Below are 23117 nucleotides of genomic sequence, written 5' to 3'. Positions count from 1 at the left end.
TCATTTGGGTTAGGGGTAGATGTCTAGGAATCTGCCCCGTTTGTTTGGGGAAGTCCCGCTGGGATTTTCCATCCTTGTAGGGGACGAGGACGGGAGCACGAGGCCCCTGTCCCCGAGCCCAACTGAAGTTTTGCTTTTGACTTTACGTCAAAGCCGCGCAGCGAAAATCTATTCGTTTTTGTTTCTTATTTGTTCGTTCATCTTAGTCATCGCTCTCGAGAAGATGGGCCAGACAGTTACCACTCCGCTCAGTCTGACCCTTTCCCATTGGCCACAGGTTCAGGAGTATGCTCATAACTGGTCTGTCGATGTGCGCAAGAAGGAATGGATCACCTTTTGCTCTTCCGAGTGGCCAGCTTTTAATGTTGGCTGGCCCCGAGATGGCACCTTTAACTCTCAAATTATCTTCCAGGTGAAAGAGAAAGTGATGGATCCTGGGCCCCACGGCCGTCCGGACCAAGTACCCTACATAGTCACCTGGGAAGCGTTAGTTCATAACCCTCCTACCTGGGTGCGCCCCTTTGTGCACCCCGGAGGGCCCCCCCTCCTCCTCTTCCCTAACCCCCACCAATTCCAAACCATCCGCACCCCCCTTCCGCCCCCTTTGACCCCCTCCCCGCATCCTCAGTCCTCCCATTTGTACCCCACCGTAACTAAGCAGAAAGAGAAAAAAGGAGACCCCAAAGTCCTCCCTCCAGAAGACAGTCTCCTGTTAGATCTACTGACGGAGGAACCCCCACCGTACCAGGCTCCTCCGGCAGGTCAACCGGCAGCAGCAGCAGCAGCCGAGGCCCAACCTTCGCCTCCCACCGACCCGGAGCCCTCACCCATGGCCTCTAGACTGCGAGGCCGCAGGGAGCAGGCCGCTCCGGATTCCACTGCCCTGCCCCTCCGGACGGGCCATGATGGCCAATTACAGTACTGGCCGTTCTCTGCCTCTGATCTTTATAACTGGAAAAATAATAACCCCTCCTTTTCAGCAGACCCTGTGAGACTGACTGATCTATTGGAGTCGGTTCTTACTACCCATCAGCCCACCTGGGACGATTGCCAACAGCTTTTACAGGTCCTCCTCACTTCGGAGGAAAAACAGCGGGTCCTTCTTGAAGCCCGGAAGAATGTTCCTGGGGCAAATGGACAACCTACGCAGCTTCCAAATGAAATTGATGCTGCTTTCCCCCTCGACCGCCCAGACTGGGACTTCACCACTGAGGCAGGTAGGACCCATCTACGTCTTTATCGCCAGTTGCTAGTAGCGGGTCTCCAAGGGACAGGTAGGCGCCCTACAAATTTGGCCCAGGTAAGACAGATAGTTCAGAAGGCAGAAGAATCGCCAGCCGCATTTTTAGAAAGACTTAAGGAAGCTTACAGAATGTATACCCCATATGACCCTGAGGACCCCGGGCAAGCTACTAGCCTGACCATGTCCTTCATTTGGCAGTCGGCCGCTGACATTAGAAACAAATTGCAGCGGCTAGAGAATTTACAGAGTTATACTCTACCAGATGTATTAAAAGAGGCGGAGCGCATCTTTAACAAGAGAGAAACACAGGAAGAGAGGGAAGAGAGATGGAGAAAAGAGGACCAAGAAAGGGCAGAACGTCAGAGACAGGAAATGGAAGAGAGGGAGATAGAGAGGGACAAGAAGCATAATAGAGAAATGACTAAACTGTTGGCCACAGTAGTCGCAGAGCCAGAGAGCAGCTACATTCGCAGGACTTCTATGTCTGCCCCTGAGATGGACGTACCTGGCAACAGGCCCGGAAATGTGGGGGACATGATTACTTTTTCTGTGCAGCTTGGGGGTGCGAGACTACAGGGGACGCATATTGGAGGCCATCCTCATCCTGGGATAAAATACAAGTACGCAGAGGCTGGGACAAAGGACAATCTGGAATGATAGGTATGCCCCTTGTCATTTCCTTCACTGCGCAGGGAAAGCAAGCCCCGGACTGGCAGACTGGGTATACCTGGGGTTTGCGTTGGTATCTATACGGACCAGATAGGGGAGTAATCTTTACAATCAGATGTAAGGTGGCTCCCGTCAATCCACAGGCCATAGGCCCTAACCAGGTCCTTACTGATCAAAAGCAGCCTAGCCTATTCATGCCCAAAGCTGATACCAGGCCCCTGACCCTGCCTAAAACCACAGCCGCTCCCGCACCCACAGAAAGCACTCCCAAACCCTCCTCGGGTCCCCCCCTTAAAGGCACGGGAAATAGAATATTAGCCCTGATCCAAGGGACATATGCCACTCTGAATTTGACTCGCCCAGATAAGACTAAGGAATGCTGGCTTTGTCTAACTCCACAACCTCCCTATTATGAAGGCTTAGCGGTTGTGGGCAAATATACAAATCAGGCCACAGCCAAGGCTGTTTGTGGGACAGCCATGCAACATAAATTGACCATCTCAGAAGTGTCTGGAAAGGGGCTATGTATAGGTAAAGTCCCCACCACGCATCAAGGACTATGCAATGCCACTGAGCCTTTGCCCCAAAGTGGCCGCTACTTGATAGCCCCCAATGGGACATATTGGGCATGCAACACTGGATTAACCCCTTGTGTCTCCACCACGGTACTAGATGCCACCGTTGACTATTGTGTTCTGATCGAATTATGGCCTAAGGTAATTTACCACCCCTCTGACTATGACTTGATAAGAACTGGCCGCAGTAAGAGGGAACCTATCTCCATCACTACTGCCATCCTACTAGGGGGATTAACCATGGGAGGCCTAGCAGCAGGAATAGGAACCGGTACTGTCGCACTGCAGGAAACTAAACAGTTCCAACTCCTACAACAAGTAATGCATGCAGATATTCGGTCTTTAGAGGAATCTGTCGCTGCCCTGGAGAAGTCCCTGTCCTCCCTGGCAGAAGTAGCCCTCCAAAATAGAAGGGGACTAGACCTCTTATTTTTACAGCAGGGGGGGAATTTGTGCGGCCCTTAAAGAAGAATGCTGCTTTTACGCAGACCATACCGGAGTGGTAAGAGACAACATGGCTAAAATAAAAGAAAGACGCCAAAAGTACCACCAACTAATTGAGTCCCAACAGGGATGGTTTCAGAACTGGTATAACAGGTCCCCTTGGTATTCGACTCTCATATCCACCATTATGGGACCCCTGATCATTATATTTTTGATTCTGATGTTTGGGCCATGCATCTTAAACAGATTGACCCAGTTCATAAAAGAAAGGTTATCGGTTGTACAATCACTGGTCTTGATTCAACAATACCAGCAGCTAAAGCAAAGGGATCTCGAGATGGCAGAAACCCCTGAATGAAAGATTCCATTCAGTTACAAGAGCAATGGGGGAATGAAAGACCCCGGCCCAGTCTAAACAGGCAGCCGAGGCTTATGGAAAATTCCGTTTCCCCCCCAGCTGAATAGTCATTGTTATCAGAAAGGAGCTCAGCTCAAGGTCCTCATGGCTGAATAGTCACTGCTATCAGAAGGGAACTCTGCCCAGGGACACAGGTGTCTGAATAACCAGCCCAGCAGGGCTGAGCAAGCACAGAGACCAATTGTTCTTCAGATAGGGCCAAGGCCGAAACTTGAGTTCCAAGAAAAATCTCTATTTGCCCGTGCTCTGAGCCCTAGCCTCATTTAAATTGCCCAATCAGGGTCCTGTTACTAGGCTTCTCGCTTCTGTACTGCGCTTTTTGCTATAAAAGGACCCCTGAGTCCCCAGCTCGGGGCGCTCAGCCCCCCCAAGACTGAGACGCCCGGGTACCCGTGTGTAAATAAAGCCTCTTGCTGTTGCATCCAAGCTCGTGGTCTCGTTGTTCCTTGGGTTCGGGTCTCCCTCCCGTGAAAGTCCCCCGCCTGGGGTCTTTCAGTGCGAGGGATTCACACCTCTCTGCAAGCTTAGTAGAGAGGATTCTAAAGGCTCTACTCAAAGGGTGTCTAAGATTATAGATATGCTAGTTACCTATATGTCTATATATCAGTATGCAGTGGATATCTCACTATACCCCATAAAATTATATAAAATCGTGACTATGTTACTATTAAAATAAAAATTCAAGTATAGTCTACTTTAAAGAATGCTAGATATAAAGGATAGATTAAATGATGTGACACAGTCATTTAAAAGGATGGTTGCTCCCCATAGCAATTTCTAGGTGTTAGTAGCTCAATATTTTGCAATCAGTTTAAACTTTGCCAATGTGAAATAAGTGATAGCATATTTATTTCTGAAGGGTGTTTTTAAAAGAAGGCCATGACAATCGTTATTGATGTCAAAAAGAGTGTCAGCTAATGGAAGGAAGATTGTACCCATTCAACTACAGCTCGTTTTAAGTACATTGACACCATGTTGACTTGTTGCAAATGATACCTTCACATTCCATGCCTTAATGTTTTTCAATGCTGTCATTAGGCTTGAATTTTCCAAAACTCCTCATAGTTGCATGCCTAGCAGAGTTACATTACGCAACACAAACTGTCCCAGGTAAAACAAAGCTATCTATGCATGTCTCAGTGTCTTAAATGTCAATCTGTCAAAAAAATGTCAATCTGTCTCCACTGGGGGGAAATAATATTGAATTTGCCTGTTTTATAGAGAAGACATGTTCCTTCAGGTTAAGAAATGGCATTCTGCCAAGCTGGAAGATTTGTTTCCATTAATGCCACATTGTCTCTGTGGAATCCCGCTTCTGTTCCCTTACAGTCAGCATTAGGTTGTGGCACAGAAACATGACTTTTTAGTGAATAGGAAGTAAAGAAGCAGACAGAAGTGAGGGGAGGAGAGGGAGAGAATGTAGCTTAGAGTGTGATTAGACAACTGATGCTGGACCCAGCAGTGACCTTGTTGGAAGGGGTGTCACTGGGGACAGAATTTCAGGTATTGCAAGACTTTTCCTATTCCTAGTGTGGTCTCTGCTCCCTGATTGCAGCATGATCTGTGAACTCTAAGTCCCTGTTCCAGCCAGCATCATATTGCTTGCAGCCATCCTGTCTGCCATGCTTGACTCTGATACGTCTGGAAATGGATGTCCAAAATAAACCCATTCTTCAAGAAGTGCTTTGTCATGGTATTTTATCACAGCAAAAGAAATGTAATTAATATAATATGAAATAGTAAGAAGGAAAGTTCTGTTTCATGATGCTTAATAATTAGAACAAATATTAATTTTACCTGGAATCAGTTTCTGTTGAATGAATTAATATTGAAATTTAATGTCAGTAATTATTATGAAAGCATTAGTATTCTAGATTTAAAGAAAAATAAACCATGGTACAAAGAAATTAAGAGATTTCTTTTCTTGATCATGAAAGTAATACATAGTGGTCAAAAAGTTCAACTGATTTTTTTTGTTACTCATGGGTATTTATAGAGGGATTGATCCAAGATTTCCCACACCAATTTCCATCATATAAAATGGTATAGAACTTGTGAACAACCTTTGTGCTGCTCACATAGATTTAACAGCATCTCTGCACTACTAACAGTGCTTGCTACAATTTAATATTGTGTGAATAGTTTTACTGATTCTTCAGAGACTAGTGATGAGGAAGGAAGATATGCAAATACATATAACAGAGGCAATTTAAAACATTCTTTGGATACAATATTGGTTGAAATCTGAGATGTCAAACATGTGGGTATGGGTACCTTGCGTTGTCTAAATACCTTTGTAATAACAAGCAAGGTAGGTAGCTCTTAAACTTAGGTTATGAAACTGGAATGGCCTTGGACTTCTTGTTGCTCTCAGATGGTGAGAAGGAGGGAGACAGAAAGTTAGCCGAGACAGGACAATCATGGGACCTGAGAAGTGAGTGACATTTGGATTCTAGCCAGTTCCAGGGCTGGGCGTGGTTCCTGTTTGTCTTCTTCAGGAATTACAGTTTTTTGTTTTAATTTTAATTTTTAAGAATTTCATACATGAATACTATATTCATAGTATTTCTACACTTCCTCCCTCTTCTACTCCCTCATCAGTCACTTTCAAATTCTTGGCCTTTTCTGCTTTAATTATATGTATTGCTGAATTCACTTACTATTGCTTTTTTGTAACTATATTTATGGTTGAACCCAGCACTAGGTATGAGAAACTTCCTGTGAGCGTCAGTCAGGAGTGAGGGAAAGTTTCCCAAAGTAACAAATATTGTTGCAATTGCCTTTGGATTCCTCACAGAACTTGAAAACAAGACCCTGTTATTTTATTTTATCTTTTAAATTATGTTTTCTAGTTGCTTAATACATTATATCTCTAGTATTAACTCATCAAGAGAGCTTTATTTTTTAAGTAATTGTTGAATAACTATTGAGGTTGTATGCTCTTTTTGTCATTTTGTAGTCTGTCTTATTTTCTCATTCTGTCTAATATTTATTTATTGCTTATTTTTGACAATGTCTCATCACCTAGCCTTAGTGAGTCTAGAACAGGCTTACCTAGGACTTGCATAGTTCTACTTCCTGATTTCTGATACCAGAGGTATGCCTTGCCATGCTGCCCCGGCCCAGTCTGTTGCTGTGTGGTTTTGACAGTCTCCGTAGGCCCATGATACTTTCTTGGGTATCTTCTTTTACTTTTGACCTTCTCAGATTCTACACAAAATATTTAAATCACATTATTCTAATGACAGATTTTTGATATATTTTAGTTCAAATATTTGGTGGTAATTAGACAGATCAATTTTCTTTTTCTATTTAACCTGAAGCTAGAATTACTTTCATGTAATTTTAATAATTACCTCAATGCATAAAACGCTGGAAGCAGAATGTATCATGTAACTAGCCAAAACTTAACCACAGTTTGTTAGAAATATTAAAGATGAATTTGTCATAAATCACTATATTAAGAACATAAAAATTTTTATGTATGAAGCATATAAAATGCTGTGTTCTTATAATACCTAAAAACTGTAACAGACTAGAAGGAAACTAAGTTTAGGAAAGCTGGCAAGCTTTTCCTTCTAATTATCAAGGACCAAATGTTAGCCATCAAGAAGGAATTCTATACTTAGAACAGACTCAGGCTAATTTAGATCTTATGATATAATTTATTTCCATTTATTCATCATCTATATATCTATTGTTCTGCATATCTATCATTTTATTCCTACCACAGAGTGCATGTTCTCAGAAGAGATGAGTATCATCAGCTCAAGAGATCAGCATTACCCTTTTGGAGCATGAGAGAGAAAATGAGAAAATAACCTGTAATTACTTCCTCAAAATTAAAAGTTCTGTTTTCATTGGAGTTTATCAGTAGCTCCAAGAGGAAATTTATGAATCTGTAAAAAATATAACTTTCTTATATGCAGACAAGGTTCAATTTAAGAGTTAGCAGCCAATATATAAAACCTTGAATATTAAGCCAAAACAAGATATAGTTTGGTATTAAAGAATTAAACTCTATGCCAAAAATACAGCATGGGTTAGAAAGTATCTGTAGACATATGTAGTCACTTAATCTCCAAACGAAACAAGTGATTTATCTTAAATTGCTATTGCAATGATTGTTAACTGAATCTTCAACAAAAAATTCTTGTCATACTCCTCACTCTCATACACTCATTGTAACTTTAAGATTATATCTAATGGTTTGACATTCCACTCAGATTCCTGGTGCCCCTGGATTACAGTGGGTTTATGTCCTGTTGAACTCATTATAAATCAAAATTACATTTAGAAGACTTAATTCAGGAATGTCACAGTTAGGCAGCAAAATGCACTATGGTGCCCCTTATTTCCTTTGTGACATTGTGGCTAGCAGGGTGTGGCAGCTATTGGTATAGTCCCACATACCAAGAGTCTTACACTGCATATGATAAGCCTCAGACCCAATCAGAATTCCTGAGATGTGTGACTTGTGCTTTCTACTGATGTATGTCTCTTTAACACCCCCAGACAAGGACTCATTCTATGCTGGACTGTCGTCTATGGTATGAACCAATTCCATTGTTTTCCAGTCCTAGGATTAGCTAAGGTGTGAGTACAGAATGAGAGAATCTGAAAATTGAAAATATAGGATACTTTTAGTCTTGCCAGTTGGAAGAAATACTTTGCATATGCTATAATGCTGTGTGTATATGAGAGTATGTATGTTTATGCATGTATGTACACACACATACATGCATGCATACATACTTGTGCACACGTGTAAGTGCGTGTGTGAAAATTTGGCTGAGTTAGTCATGTGTAGTTTCAGAAATGAGTAAAAATTCCACATGGCAAATAACTATTTCCATGATGTATTCTCTAAAATAACTGAGCTAAGGAGAAATGCACAAACCTTGGATATTACAGTCCTTAGAATAAATAGGTAGCAAGTAATTAGCAAAAAAAAATAGTAGGACAAGTTATGTTAATGGATATTATGGTACATAAACAATAAGGTACATGTAATTTAGTTTGGTGACCTTGTATTTGTTCTCAAACATGGTTTCTTGCCTGACCAAGAAAGGTATTACACCCTTTAGAAAAATATAATTTTCTTACATAGGTCACTTTTGTCCTTGGGATTTGGTGCTTGTGATAATTTATCCTTAGGTAGAAGATTTTAGAACCAACTTGAGCTTCTCACTAATTTGTATTTCTAGCACAAAGTTGGGAGCACTTGCAGTTCTATTTTTTAGATGAGAGGCAATCACATTTATATGAAATTTTATTACATTTCTTCAGTGTCATACATTGGCCTTCAGATATAAATCTACATTTCATAGAGAAAAGATAGAAAATGAAATTTTGCCTTCTAGAGTGAAGTATCTTATGATAAGATAAATAGAAAAAACTATTCACATCATTTTAAGCTATTTTATTTAAATGTCTAAAGTATTCTCCATAAACTTACTTTAGATTGAAGGCAGTTATTCACATAGCTCATAGTTTTTATATAAGCTTTGAAAATTATGGGGAAATAGATGTTTAACTTCATTTTTGTCATTTTTATTTCATAGATACCTCATTCTTTATTATCCAGTATCAGTGTTTTACTAAAGAATATATTATGCCTGCATTTAACTTAGATTGCTTCATTGCTATTTTAAAAAGACAAAAGATTTATACAATATGGAGAGAAAAAAGTGTTCACTAATATTTTAAAAGTAAGGTAATTTTACGAAAGACTCACATCTGAAGTTTTTAAGTCAAATTCTTTATTTCCTATCTGTGCCTCTCTAAAAGCACCTGCCCCCATACATGATGATAAGGTCATTATAAAATCAGTTCCATCTTTCCTAGCTCATATCCAGGTTTCTGATTTTCAAGGTAAAAGTAAGATTAACACATTTCTTACTTATTTACGGGTAGGCAGTATTTTATAATCTCTATGCGTGATTTTTATTCTATTTCCCCAATTTTCATCATAGAAATCAAACAACTAATCAGAAAAAAAATCTAAGTTAAAAATATAAAATTCTTGAAAGGATTTAGCACTTGAAATTAGTTATAGAATTATAGCATTTCTAGGAAATAACAATCCTATGGCTATGGTATGTAGCCTTAGCCTACCCTGCTCCATCAGTCTCACCTTCTCCTGGTTTTCACATCGCTTTTTTCTCCCTCTTCCTGAGTGTGAATCTGGATTCAATGTGTGCCTCCCCATGAAAAGAATAGTGCTACCAAATCATGACACCAGAACAGTCAGTGTGACCTCCATCTTCTTATTTTCTTTGCCAAAATTTGGGCAAATGGACTTCCATCTTATAAAATTACTGTATAACTGGTGTTCTGTAGGGAATTGATGTCTTTTTCAGCCAACAGTCAGAAAAGAACCACTGTCTTCCACTGACCATGTGAGCTATCCAGGATCAGTGTCTTCTGGCCAACACCCATGTGAGAGTCTGTAATATTGATTTTCCGCAATTAAGGGCTCAAACACTTTAAACTTGCAGTGCACTGCAGGCCAGGCAACTGCTCTACCACTGACCTAGAGTACTAATAATTGATTTCCCCTATCTAAGGAGTTAAATAATTAATTGTATTAAGATAATAAAGAAATAAAGAATTTCACCTTAATTTTTAACATTGCACAATGCATACCTCCATCAAACCAGCACATTGAGTAAACATCATAAGTATGTATGCCAGCTCTGCTTCCATCAGTCACTGGATGAATGCTCCAGGATGGTTATAGACATCAAGTTCATTATCAGGAATGGACATGTGAGGTGGTCTCTCGACTATTGCTTAGCTTGCAAGTTGGTGTCATCCCTTTAGATCACTAGAGGTCTCACTAGTGCCAGATCTGTCTTCTAACCTATGATTCCCTCTTCCCCCTATTCTACCCCCCCATTCAACCTTCCTGTTCCCCCATGACCTACTCTCTCTTCTTCTTCTCCCCCTCTCTTCTTCCCAGCTCCCACTCCCCGGCCCCCACACCCCTCGCAGTGTTCCCAATCTGTCTCAGCCTGGACTCTTAGGGGAGTGCCTGGACCCTGCCCTGAGTGAAATGACAGACTCTAGATATCCCCTATATGGAAGGAAGTGGCGATAGGGTCTGTGAAGATGACCAATTCCATAGCCTGTGAATCAAGTGATTTCTAGTTTGTCTGAAAAATGATCTTTCCCTCTCTGTCTCTCATTGTCTCTGTCTCCCTCTGTTACTGTCTCTCTGTGTCTCTGTCTCTCTCTTCATCTGTCTTTCTCCCCTCTCTTCAATTTCATTAAAATTTTATTTCTTAGTTTTGGAAACAAAGGCATAAACTCAAGCCTCCTGTAAGTCAAGTATATCAACATAATTGACTTCTGACCCCCTGTAAGAAGTCAGTAGGAAGTTTCTAGGTATTAAATTATGGGCATATTCCCTAATATGCTTCAAACATTTGGGTTTTACAGATGCAACTCAGGCCATCAAACAAATATATTTGCCTGCTTAATCATCTTGTCAGCCCACGGTTTCTGCTCATATAGAAACATACAATTTAATTATAGAAAAATTGTATTTTTCTACATCATTCTTCAGCATTTAGCAGATTAATAAATGTTTGAATTATGCTGCATTAAAATATTAGGTTTTAAAAATTTCTATTTGAGCTGGTGACTTGAATTTTACAAGAAACTGTTAAACATACACAAACACGTGTATGCATGTCTACACAAAGAAATAAATGTAAAAAGTAATTTAAAAAACAAAATGAAATAGAATCATTTTCAGTCTCACAAAGAAGGAATTTGTCAGTAGAGATCTGCATTAACAAATGTGTAAGGGTGTTATAGGAAAAAGAACATGCTTGACAGATGTTTGAATGTCTAAAAAGGAGTGAAGAATGCTCGTTGTGGTGGCAAATGACGCTCTTTTCTTATTTAAATCTTTCCAAACTAACTGAATATTTTTAGAGAAATTATACTATACATATATGTATATATATAAACAAATATAAAACAAATATCTAAGAATAGTAGACTCAGGGTGAGAAGGAAACTCATAAAACTCATAAAATTAACCTTTGAGAATGGCTAATGGCATAAGAGATGACACAGTATTAATGAAAATAGATTGACAGAGTTAAAGATGTGACACAAGAAACACACCTCAACTTCAAAGACAGACATTGCCTCAGAATAAAGGGCTGGGAAAAGATTTTCCAATCAAATGGCTCTAAGAAGCAAGCTGGTGTAACTATCCTAATATCCAACAAATTAAACTTCAAACTAAAATTAATCAAAAGAGATGAAGAAAGGCATTTAATATTCATCACAAGAAAAGTCCATCAAGATGAATTCTCAATTCTGAACATCCATGCCCCAAATACAAAGGCATGCACATTTATAAAGGAACATTACTAAACTGAAATCACACATTAAACCCCACATATTTATAGTGGGAGATTTCAACACCGCACTCTGACCCCTGCACAGGACTCCCAGACATAAACTTAACATAGAAACAAAGGAGCTAACGGAAGTTATAACCTAATTGGTTTTAACAGTCATCTATGTAGAACATTCCATCCAAACACAAACACAAAAGAATATGCATTCTTCTCAGCGCCACATGGAAACTTGTTAGAAAAGAACACATACACTGCACCAAAACAAACTTCAACTGATATAAAACAAAATGGAATAACCCCCTGTATCTTATCATATCAACATGGATTAAAACCAGAATTCAGCAAAAACACAAATTTCAGAAAACCAGCAAACTCATGGAAATTGAACAATGCTCAATTGCATTATTCTTGGGTCAAGGAAGAAAAAAAGAAAGAAATCAATGAATTGCTAGAATTCAATGAAAATAAAGGCACAATATACCCAAACTTATGGGAAACACTGAAAGCAGTGCTAAGAGAAAAATTCATAGTACTAAGTGCCCACAGGAAGAAACTGGAGAGTGATCACCCTAGAGAATTAACAGCACACCTGAAAGTTCTAGAACACAAAGAAGGAAACTCACCCAGGAGGAGCAGACATCAGAAAATAGTCAAATTGAGGGTTGAAATCAATAAAGTAGAAAGAAAGAAAACAATATAAAGAGTGGCTTCATTGAGAAAATCAGCAAGATAGACAAATGTTTAGTCAATTTAATCAAAGGAAGACAGAGACCATGCAAATTAATAAAATCAGAAATGAAAAAGGGGACATAACAACAGACACTGAGAAAATCAGGAGAATCATCAGGCCATACTTCAAATCTTGTACTACAAAAACTGGAAAATTTAAAGGAAATGGACAATTTTCTGGATAGACATCACTTACCAAAATTAAATCAAAAATAGTTAAGCAATGTAAACAGAACTCTGACCCCTATTGAAATAGAAGCAATAATCAAAAGTCTCCCAAACAGAAAAATCCCAGGGATATATGCTTTCAGTGCAGAATTCTACCAGAAATTCAAAGAAGAGTCAATACCAATACTCCACAAATTGTTCCACACAGTAGAAGCAAAAGGTTCATTGCCAAACTCTTTTTTATGAGGCTACAATTACTTTGGTACCCAAACTACACAAAGACACAAATAAGATAGAGAACTATAGACCAATCTCCCTCATGAATATTGATGTAAAAATATTCAATAAAATACTGGCCAGTCGAATCCAAGAACACATCAGAAAAAATCATCCACCATGATCAAGTAGGCCCCAGCTATTCAGGGATGGTTCAACATATGAAAATCCATCAACGTAACTCACCACATAAACAAACTGAAAAAGAAAACCACATGATCATCTCACTAGATGGTGAAAACGCCTTTGAAAAATCCAACACCCTTTCATGGTAAAAGACTTGGAGAGATCAAGGATAACAGGAACATACCTAAACATGATAAAGGCAATATACGGGAAACCAGAAGAACATCAAACTAAATGGAGAGAAAAATAAATAAAATTCCTCTAAAATAAGGAAGAAGATAAGGTCATTCACTCTCTCCATATCTATTCAATATTGTACTTGAAGCTCTTGTTAGAGCAATAAGACAGCAAATGGAGATTAAAGGGATACAAATTGGAAAGGAAGAAGTCAAACTTTCACTACTTGCAGATGATATGATAATTTACAAAAGTGACTTAAAAATTCTTCCAGGGAACTTCTAAAGCTGATAAACACCTTCTGCAAAGTGGCAGGATACAAGATTAAGTAAAAAAAAAATCAGTAGCCGTACACTATATAGACAATAAAGGGGCTGAGAAAGATATCAGAGATAAAGCACCCTTTACAATAGCCACAAACAACATAAAATATCTTGTGGGATAACCCTAACCAAACAGGCAAAAGTCCTGTATGACAATAACTTTGAGTCATTGTAGAAAGAAATTAAAGAAGATACCAGAAAATGGAAAGATCTCACATGCTCTTAGATAGGTAGGATCAGCATAGTGAAAATGACACTCTCACAAAAAAGCAATCTATAGATTCAATGCAATCCCCAACAAAATTCCAGCAGAGCTTGAAAGGACAAGACTCAACTTTATATGGTAAAACCAAAATCCAGTATAGTCAAAACAATCCTGTACAATCAAGCAATTTCCAGAGGCATCACTGTTCCTGACTTCAGGCTCTACTATAGAGCTGAAGTTCTGAAAACAGCTTGGTATTGGCACAAAAACACCCAGGTATATCAATGGAATCGAATTTAAGACCCTGATATTAACCCACACACCTATGAACACCTGATTTTAGACAAAGAAGCTAAAATTATACAATGGAAAAAAGAAATCCTCTTCAACTAATGGTGCTGGCATAACTGGATGCAGACATGTTGAAGATTGCAGATAGATCCATATCTATCACCATGCATAAAACTTAATGGATGGCCCTAGAAGAAACCATCCTGAGTGAGATAACACAGTCACAAAAAGAGAAACAAGGCATGTACTCTCTCATATATGGATTCTGGACATAGATCTAGGGAGTGCCAGCCTACAATCCCATGGCCAGAGAGTCTGGGAAACAGAACCTTCATTCAGTGGCTGATGGAAGCACAGGCAGACTCCCATGGCTAAGCACTGAGCTGAACTCAAGAAATCGAGTGACAGAGAGGGAGGACTGGACTGGGGGGCAAAGGGGTCAAGACTGGGCTGGTTTAATTCCCAGAAACAGCTGACCTGACAAGGGTTAGCTCTTGAATCCCAGACTGATGCCTGGGAATCCAGCATGGGACTGATCAAGACCCCTGAATGTGGGTGTCAGTGAGGAGGCCTAGGCAATCTATTGAGCCTTGGGTAGTAGATCAGTATTTATCCCGGGTATACAAATAAAATTTGGGTTCCCATCCAACAATGAGAGATGCACTCTCATCCTGAACTCTTGGGGGAGGATCTAGGCCCTGCCCTGGATGAAATGACAGACTATGGACAACCCCATGGAGGGCCTCATCCTCTCTGGGGAAATGAGGGTATATTGGAGGGAGGTTGTTGGGAGGGCACAGGAGGAGGGGAGGGAAAAGGAGAAGGACCTGGAATTGACATGTGAAGCAACCTTGTTTCTAGTTTAAATTTAAATTTGAAAATAAAACAAATAAAATATAAAAAACTTAAGTCTAAATGAATCAAACACCTCAACATAAATTCAGCCACACTTATTCTGTTAGAAGAGAAAGTGGGAGGTACCCTGGAATGACTTGGTACAGGAGACTACTTCCTGAATATAATGCCATAACACAGACACTGAGATTAACTATTAATAAATGGGACTTCCTGAAACTGAGAAGCTTCTGTAAGGCAAAAGATATCATCAATAAGACAAAACAGAAGCCCACAGAATGGTAAAAGGCCTTCACCAACCCCACATCTGACAGAGGGCCTTCTTTCTTTTTTTTTCATAGAAAGTAGGGAAATTAATTCAAAATGCTAAACTGAAATGAAAGAATATCAGAGCCACTAAAGTAATATATGACAAGGTAGATTTCAGAGCAAAAAATATAGGACAAAGGAATTTGTCACATACAGTAACTGTGCTATTTGTGAATTAAAGGATGTTAACTAAGAATGAATGAAGAATGAAATGTAAGAAGAAAATTATAAATCCAAATTACAGAAGAAATATTTCAGGTGATTTTCTATTCATACATGGAATGAAAATAACAGAGCTTTAACACTATCATTAAATCAACAGAGAAAGTGCAGATTAAAAAACATTTTGAAAGTGAGCCTGCAAGTTTGTTTACAGTTGGGTTTCATCCCTGTGGTAATCTGAAAGAAAATGGCCCCAAAATTAAGTATCACTATTAGGTGGTGTGTCACTGGAAGAAGTGCGTCACTGTAGGTGCAGTCTTTGAGGTCTCCTTTGCTCAAGCTTTCCTTGGTGTGACAGTCTGCTTCCTTCCGGTCAAGATGTAGGCAGTACCATATCTGCCTACACACTGCCATGTTCCCTGTCATGATGATAATGGATTAAATCTCTGAAACTGTAATTGAGCCACCTCAATTAAATGTTTTCCTATATAAGATTTGCTGTGGTCATGATATCTCATATGGGTAATAAAAACCCTAAATAAGACAATGCCAGTGAACTAAACTTCCACCATTCCACCCACATCATGACTTGCACACACTCACCACCCAGCCCCCCCTGCACACACACAGTAAGTAAATTAATAAATTAAATATACGTGTTTTAAAATATATTGTATTAAATGAAAATAAAAACACAAGATAAATTTAAAGTAACCTTTTTCTGGGGTAAATCCAGATACCTATTGAAGGGAAGACACCTCATTCCCTGTGTTTAAGTGCCTGTCTTAATTACTAGAGGAAGTAAGCAAATTAAAGCAAAGTGATTGAATAAGGGATCATTAACATTATATATAGACATAGAGATACAAAAAAGGAAGCATAAAAATTAGTGGTGTCAAAATGTGTTTGTTTGAGAAAATTTAGAAGGAAAGGAAGGAAGGAAGGAAGGAAAAGAAAGAAAGAGAGAGAAAGAAGAAAATGAACGAGGAACTGAGGAGTTATGTAAGTCAATAAAGTGTTCAACATTTAAGCATGATGGTCTGAGTTGGATCTCTAGAATACATGTACGGAACACTGTCTCATTTCCCAGGCTGAGAGAGGCAAAGACAGGAGGATCCTGAGGGACTCACTGGCCAGCCAGTTTAGTCTATGAAGAAAGTTTTAAAACAGTTGTGATGGCAACTGAGGAATGACATCCACTGGTTTTCTTCTTGCCTCCACATCTATGTGGATGTATGTTGATTAACACCTGCATACAAACAGACATGTGCCTCTATGAACATATATGCATAAAATAACAAATGAAAGTAGACAAAAATTATAGACATCAACTATAAGAAGAGATTACAGTATAATTTTAAAATAAATAGTAAAATAACAAGGAAAACAATTATAACAAATTATGTAACTTTATTGGAAAAACTAATTCATTGAAATACATAAATGAACTAAAGCCCCCTGAAGAAGAAATACAGAAATTGAAAAGCTGGGAAAACAACCATAGTGAGATTTATTTTAAGACTCATAATCCTTTACAATGAAAGCAACAATTCTTTGAATACCTGTCAAAAGTGATGCCCTCATAGCGATGGTGTGGATGATGGGGTGAAAAAGGGTGTGAAGCATGCCTGGGAGCAGCTATGAGTTCACAGGGTAGGACACCCACTGTAGGGAAACAGGGGCAACTTGAATAGGAATCCCCAAAGACAAAGGGGATAGAGGGTACTACAAAGGGTGTGGGTATAGAACAAATGGCACAGAAGAGCTTGAGGGGTGTGCAATATTCACCTACAAAGAATTCCAGGTCCATGTCAAAGCAATCTATGCATACACTATATCATGAAAAATTTAAATGTAGTTACAAAACATTCTGAATGAAAAGCTTACAGTAATGTATCTAGAGTTTCATATACGCACTTTGTATGCCTGTGGTTCAATTATTCTTCCTGTTTTCTCTTGTTTTGTTTGTTTGTTTGTTTGTTTTAGACAAGGTCCTGCCAAGTAGCCCCACACTGGCCTTTGACCCTGTTTTATCCACCTACATAAGCTTTCTTAATTCTAGGTTCATGGGAATGAAGATGTTTGTCTATGTATGCTTTTAGACAAGTGGTACATCAATTATTTTAAAAGAATCTTTCCATAAAAATCTTTAAGGTTTCTGTAATTACTGTTAGACAATTTTCCTGAGATTATTGAGAAAGGGGTATATATATTTTATATAGATGGGGCAATCATTACTTATTAGATTTATTTTTCTCTCCAGAAAGCAAAGAGGGAAGAAAAGATAGCATGGCTTAGCCCACAATGTGGCAGGTAACTTGATTGCATTAATTCCAGGAACAAGCTTTATGAGACAGTGTAGATTCAGCTGTACAAATAAATCAAAAGGTTAGCTGGGGGGTTTCACATCTGAACACCACACAGATAGTAGAGTTGGGATTTAAACTTGTCCTAGTTTAACATTTAGTTTTTGATTTGTCCTACACTAAAGGCTTTTTGAAAGAAGGCCTTCCTCCATACATTGAATTTCCTTCTAAATGAATGATTCCTCCAAGCTGGTCTAAATAACAGTTATAATTGCTTTAAAATCCAACACACACACACACACACACACACACTTTCTCTCTCTCACTCTCTCTCTCTCTCTCTCTCTCACACACACACACACACTCACACTGTGTTATAGCACAGGACATTATGATATTATGTTGCTTTTATATTTGGATCCTGGACCTTGAGCCCAGAATTTTATGCACACTAGGCACGTACTTTGCAACTGAGCTATTCTTTCAGTGTGACTTTATAAGTTTTTGATCAATCGTGAGTACACTACCAAAGAGGTAGGACAAAGTTGTGTTTTGAATCAAATTACTTGAATGTTGGGACTCTGACCAAGAAAGATCTATTCAATCAATGAAGCCACACCATTTTTCTACAAGTCAAGTCTAAGCACAAATACAGAACACTTAGTTTTATATGTTTGCTTTATGTTTAACATGTCTAACTACCAATACATAAATAAATGAAATCTATTTTTGCTGTAGGTTTTTTTTTGTCACACCAGATACTGTGGCTGCTTCAGCCCCAAATAAAAACACAGATGCTATATTAATTAATAAACTGTTGCCCAATGGCTCAGGCTACTTATAGCCTAGCTCTGTCTTAATTATTAACCAATTTCTATTAATCTATGTAATTCCATGTGGTCTTGGCTTACTGGAGAATGCCTGACGCATCCTTTCTTCCTGGTTGGCTATATGGCATCCTTTCTCCTTACCTTTTCCAGAATTCTCCTCATCTCCTCATCCCACCTATTTCCCTGCCTCTATTGGCTACAGTGTTTTATTCATCAGCCAATAAGATAAACATGTTTACAGAAGGACAGCCTCCATCAATCTGTGAAGCAAATGATTTCTGCTAGAAAGGAGGGGATTCTGATATCAAAATAGCCCAGGAATTTGATCATTAGGTTGGTCTGTCTTGGACACATCTTTAAGCACTAAAATTTTGAACAAGTGCAAATTAGATGAGCAAATTAGAAGAGCAGTAGTCTTGGAAATCATTCTGTGTTCTACAGGAGTTGCAAATGTTTATAGAAAACAGAAGATCATGATGCTGTCAACTGTGAGCCACAATTTAAAAAATGCACATTTTCATGTGGCAGAGTAAGTATGACTTTCAGTTGGCACTTAATTTCTGAGTATCCTCCAGTCTTGTGTAAACAGGAAGCTCAGTCTATTCAGTTCCATATCCTCTGTGCAGTCAGCTATGTTATTTATTGTTCAACCTTTCACCTATAACAAGCATGTGCATGTACCAACACTCAAGTGGGTTTTTATGGTTGGTTGTTTGGTTTAGGTTTTTATTTTTGAAGGATCTCTCTACAAACCATAGACTGGTCTTGAACTCTCTGTCATTCTGTATTAGCCTCCGTCCTGAATGCTGTGTCTGCCACCAAACACACTTCTTTTCTGGTTTTGATGTGCATGTCAAATCATTCCATCTCCTCCATCAGTTAAAAGTATGCAAGAAAAAAACAACACTGTAAAATACTCAGTAATAATGACACTATGGGCAAGCACAACATTACTCAGTTAACAAAGCCAAATGTTGCTTATAGTCGGTCAATTGACCTTTCACTATCCTAATCACCCACACAAAAGCACTGTATGGGTAGTACTTTAAAAAAACACCTAAACTTATTTTTTAAACATTGTAATGTATTTGGAAATGTACATATTTGGAATCCTGTACTCAATTTTCAAGACAGTAATACAAACTCAGCATATCAGTGGATATAAGTACCAGTGCTCTAGTGTTGGTGACTTAAATTGGATTTCCTCAGAGAATTTGTCAAATAAAACCTTTTAGTACATGTATCCTTACTTTTTTCACATTTTATTAGAAATCTTCACCAAGTATTATATTTTTCAGTGACTTCCAACACTTTATTTTCTCAAGTGATTCTATAACTTTAGAAAGGACACAATCCAATCTCTTATAAAATGGCCTTTGTTATAAAAAATGTCCTCATTTCCTTCTGTAGAAAGACACGCTAAAAATAAACCTGGCTTCTAGGCAGTTTCCTATTCCTTTTGCCGACTCTCTTCTTTTTCCTCGTGATTGGGAGCGCTCTTAGCAAGTCTCTTTTCTTTCTCTGCCCTTAAAATTGTTTCTAGTACTCACAGTGTTATCTGTAGAGATTATTTTTTTCATTTTAAATACTAAATATTTAATTGTTCAATCTTTGAACATTTTTCCATACCCACATTCTTTGATAACTAAGTTAAAGATTAAAAGATGAATTAATTAAAATAAATGAAAATATTGCAACTGTTGATGACAAAATGCAGTGCGAGATGGAGTTGGTTCCTTCAGGACAAGTTGCAGCTGAAGCCTGAAGACACAAGGTCATGGTCAAGAAAGAAACAATGCAAGTGAGTAACAGAGCGAGGACCTACAACCCGATGGCAGAACAACAGTGTGATGGTGAGGATGATTAGGCACAAGGCCTCAGGAGGACTTGTGCTACTTCAAAGTTCAAATGTCTGAGGTAGTGTTACCATGCTGTTGGCCATTTGTCAAATGCAAGGCATCTCAGGCAGCCTTGGTTGGCTCAAGAAGAGTATGGCTTACTTTTGTCTAAAATGGGAGTAAAACTCACAGCAGAGCAAGAAGCCACACTCATCCCCCTCCTCCTATATTTCTTTTTCAATTTTCCCATAACAGATTCATGATGCCATCTTGAGTTTATTTTTCATTCACTTGCATGCAGACTGTGACCAAGACTGTGGTCCTGCCTTGATGTGCCATAGTGTAATTCACCTTTCCTAATCTGTTTGTCTTTTTAAGCATGGCAGCTGCATTAGCCAAGAACCTCCTACTCACCACTGTTGCAACAATTTCCCTTCAGGCTGTTGCATTCTGGTCTTTACCAGTCCTGCTTCATCTAGTTTTCTGGTACTTATGTCCAGGTTGTAACAAAACTTGAAATATTGTAACCTGTGTTAGATTTGATTGCATAAATTGTAGTAATATGTGTGTCAAAAAGGGGCTGTGCCAGGCAGTTCTGAATTCAGTGCTCAAGGGGCATCATGAGTACTCTCATGGTCCTTCACCCTGAGGTTCTGCATAGGAACAGCATTTATCTCTAAATATAGTGTACCTTCAGGCCAAGCCCAGGAATGGTGTTATGGGAAGCATGCTTGAGTTCAGCCTGGGCCTGAGATTCTGACATTGCTCAATCTTGCTAATCCAAAGTCAACAGCAATGGGCTGCCATCAACCCAACGAGCACAAGAACCTATACCCACTGTCATGTGTCACTGAGCCTTTAAGTTCACCACTCATGGTGTGTAATTTGCAGGCTTGTTCTTGGAAGTCAGGGAGATGTCACACTTCCTTTCATCCCCACTTTTGCTACCACCATGACAGTGGTCAACAGTCCTCCCACTGTATCAAAACACACATTGTCACCCATTTGTGATCCACACTTCTTAAGAATTCGTTTTAAAGTTGAACCTGAAAATTTCTTCTACAAAGTTTTCTCACTGACCAGCATTTGATGTTCTGAGTTCCACATTGTACCATTCACTCAGTATAGTCATGTATACTGCGTTTATGTCAGTCCTTTTTATTATTGTGGAACTCTGTGTTAAAAGTGGAAGAAAGTGCGGGATGGAAGGAGTGGTGTGGTGTGATGAACAAGTTGTGTTTCTTTGACTTATATGCCAATCAGACATGGTGAGTAATAAAAGGCACTAAGAAGTAACAGCATTATACATATTCTGACACCTCATAGGATAAAGATGAGGCAACCATTTCAGTGCTCCTACTACTTAATACAAAGTGAAAATCCAAAAAAGTACCAAAGTCCTATTATTACTTTTAAAATAACTTATCAAGTACATATAAGATGTAATTGTGTCTTTTTTATTTTAGACACACTCTTATTTAGATATCCATCCCCCCATTCCCTCACCCAACCATCCTCCCATGTTTCCCACCAACCCCCCAACACACCCTCCACCCACTCCCTAGGGACAGTGAGACCCTCCAGTTGATCTTCAAAGTCCATCACATAATTTGGTGGAGGGCCCAGGTCCTCCTTTCTGTATATGAGCTACAATAATATCCCTTCTTAGGGAATGGGCTCCCAAAGTCCATTTGTGATGTAGGAATAAACACTGACTCCATTGATAGAGATTCTATAGACTGCCTTGGCCTCCTAGCTGGCACCCACATTCTGAGGACCTGGTTCAATCCAATGCTTGTTCCCTGCTTTACCACTAAGTTCTGCATACTGTAATTAGGTCAGGTCAACTGTTTCTGCGGGTATCTCCAGTTCCATCTTGGTTCTTTTGCCCATCTCTCCTTCCTCTCCACAACTGGATTCCAGGAGTACAGCTCAGTGCTCAGTTGTGGGTGCCTGTCTCTGCTTTAATCAAGGTTCATACTTTGTTCATGTCTTTTTGTGACTGGGTTACCATGCTCAGGATGGTTCCATGTAGTTCCATCTATTTGCCTGCAAATTTCAATTGCATTGTTTTTTCCACTTAGTAGTACTCCATTGTGTAAATGTACCATATTTTCTCTATCCACTCTTCAGTTGAAGGGTATCTAGGTTGCTTCCAGGATCTGGCTATTACAAACAGGGGTGCTATGAACATAGTCAAACATATGTCCTTGTTGTATGAATGTGCATTCTATGGGTATGTGCCTAAGAGTGGAACTGCTGGATCTTGAGGTAGACTCATTCACATTTTCCTGAGAAACTGCCATGCTGATTTCCAAATTGACCGTACAACAGAGAAGTGTTCCTCTTTCTCCACATTCTCTCCAGCAAAGACTGTCATTTGAGGTTTTGATTTTAACCATTACGTCCGGTGTAAGATGGTATCTTAGAGTTATTTTGATTTGCATTTCCCTGATGGCTAAGGATGTTGAGCACTTTCTTAAGTGTCTCTCAGCCATTTTAGACTCCTCTATTGAGAATTCTCTATTTAGTTCTATACACCACTTTTTAATTGGATTGTTTGGTGTTTTGGTGGCTACCTTCTTGAGTTCCTTATATATTTTGGAAATCAGGCCTCTGTCATATGTGGGGTTGGTGAGGATCTTTTTGCATTCTGTGGGCTGCCGTTCTGTCTTGCAGACTGTGTCTTTGTCTTACAGAAGCTTCTAAGTCCGCATCCACTTATGCCAGCACCATTTTTTGAAGATGCTTTCTTTTGTCTTTTGTGTAATTTTAGCTTCTTTGTCAAAAAT

This window comes from Mesocricetus auratus, unplaced genomic scaffold, assembly GCF_017639785.1.
Source record: "Mesocricetus auratus isolate SY011 unplaced genomic scaffold, BCM_Maur_2.0 Super-Scaffold_6730, whole genome shotgun sequence".
NCBI lineage: Eukaryota > Metazoa > Chordata > Mammalia > Rodentia > Cricetidae > Mesocricetus > Mesocricetus auratus.
The sequence above is the reverse complement of the archived record's forward strand: the minus strand, read 5'-3'. Positions refer to the sequence as shown.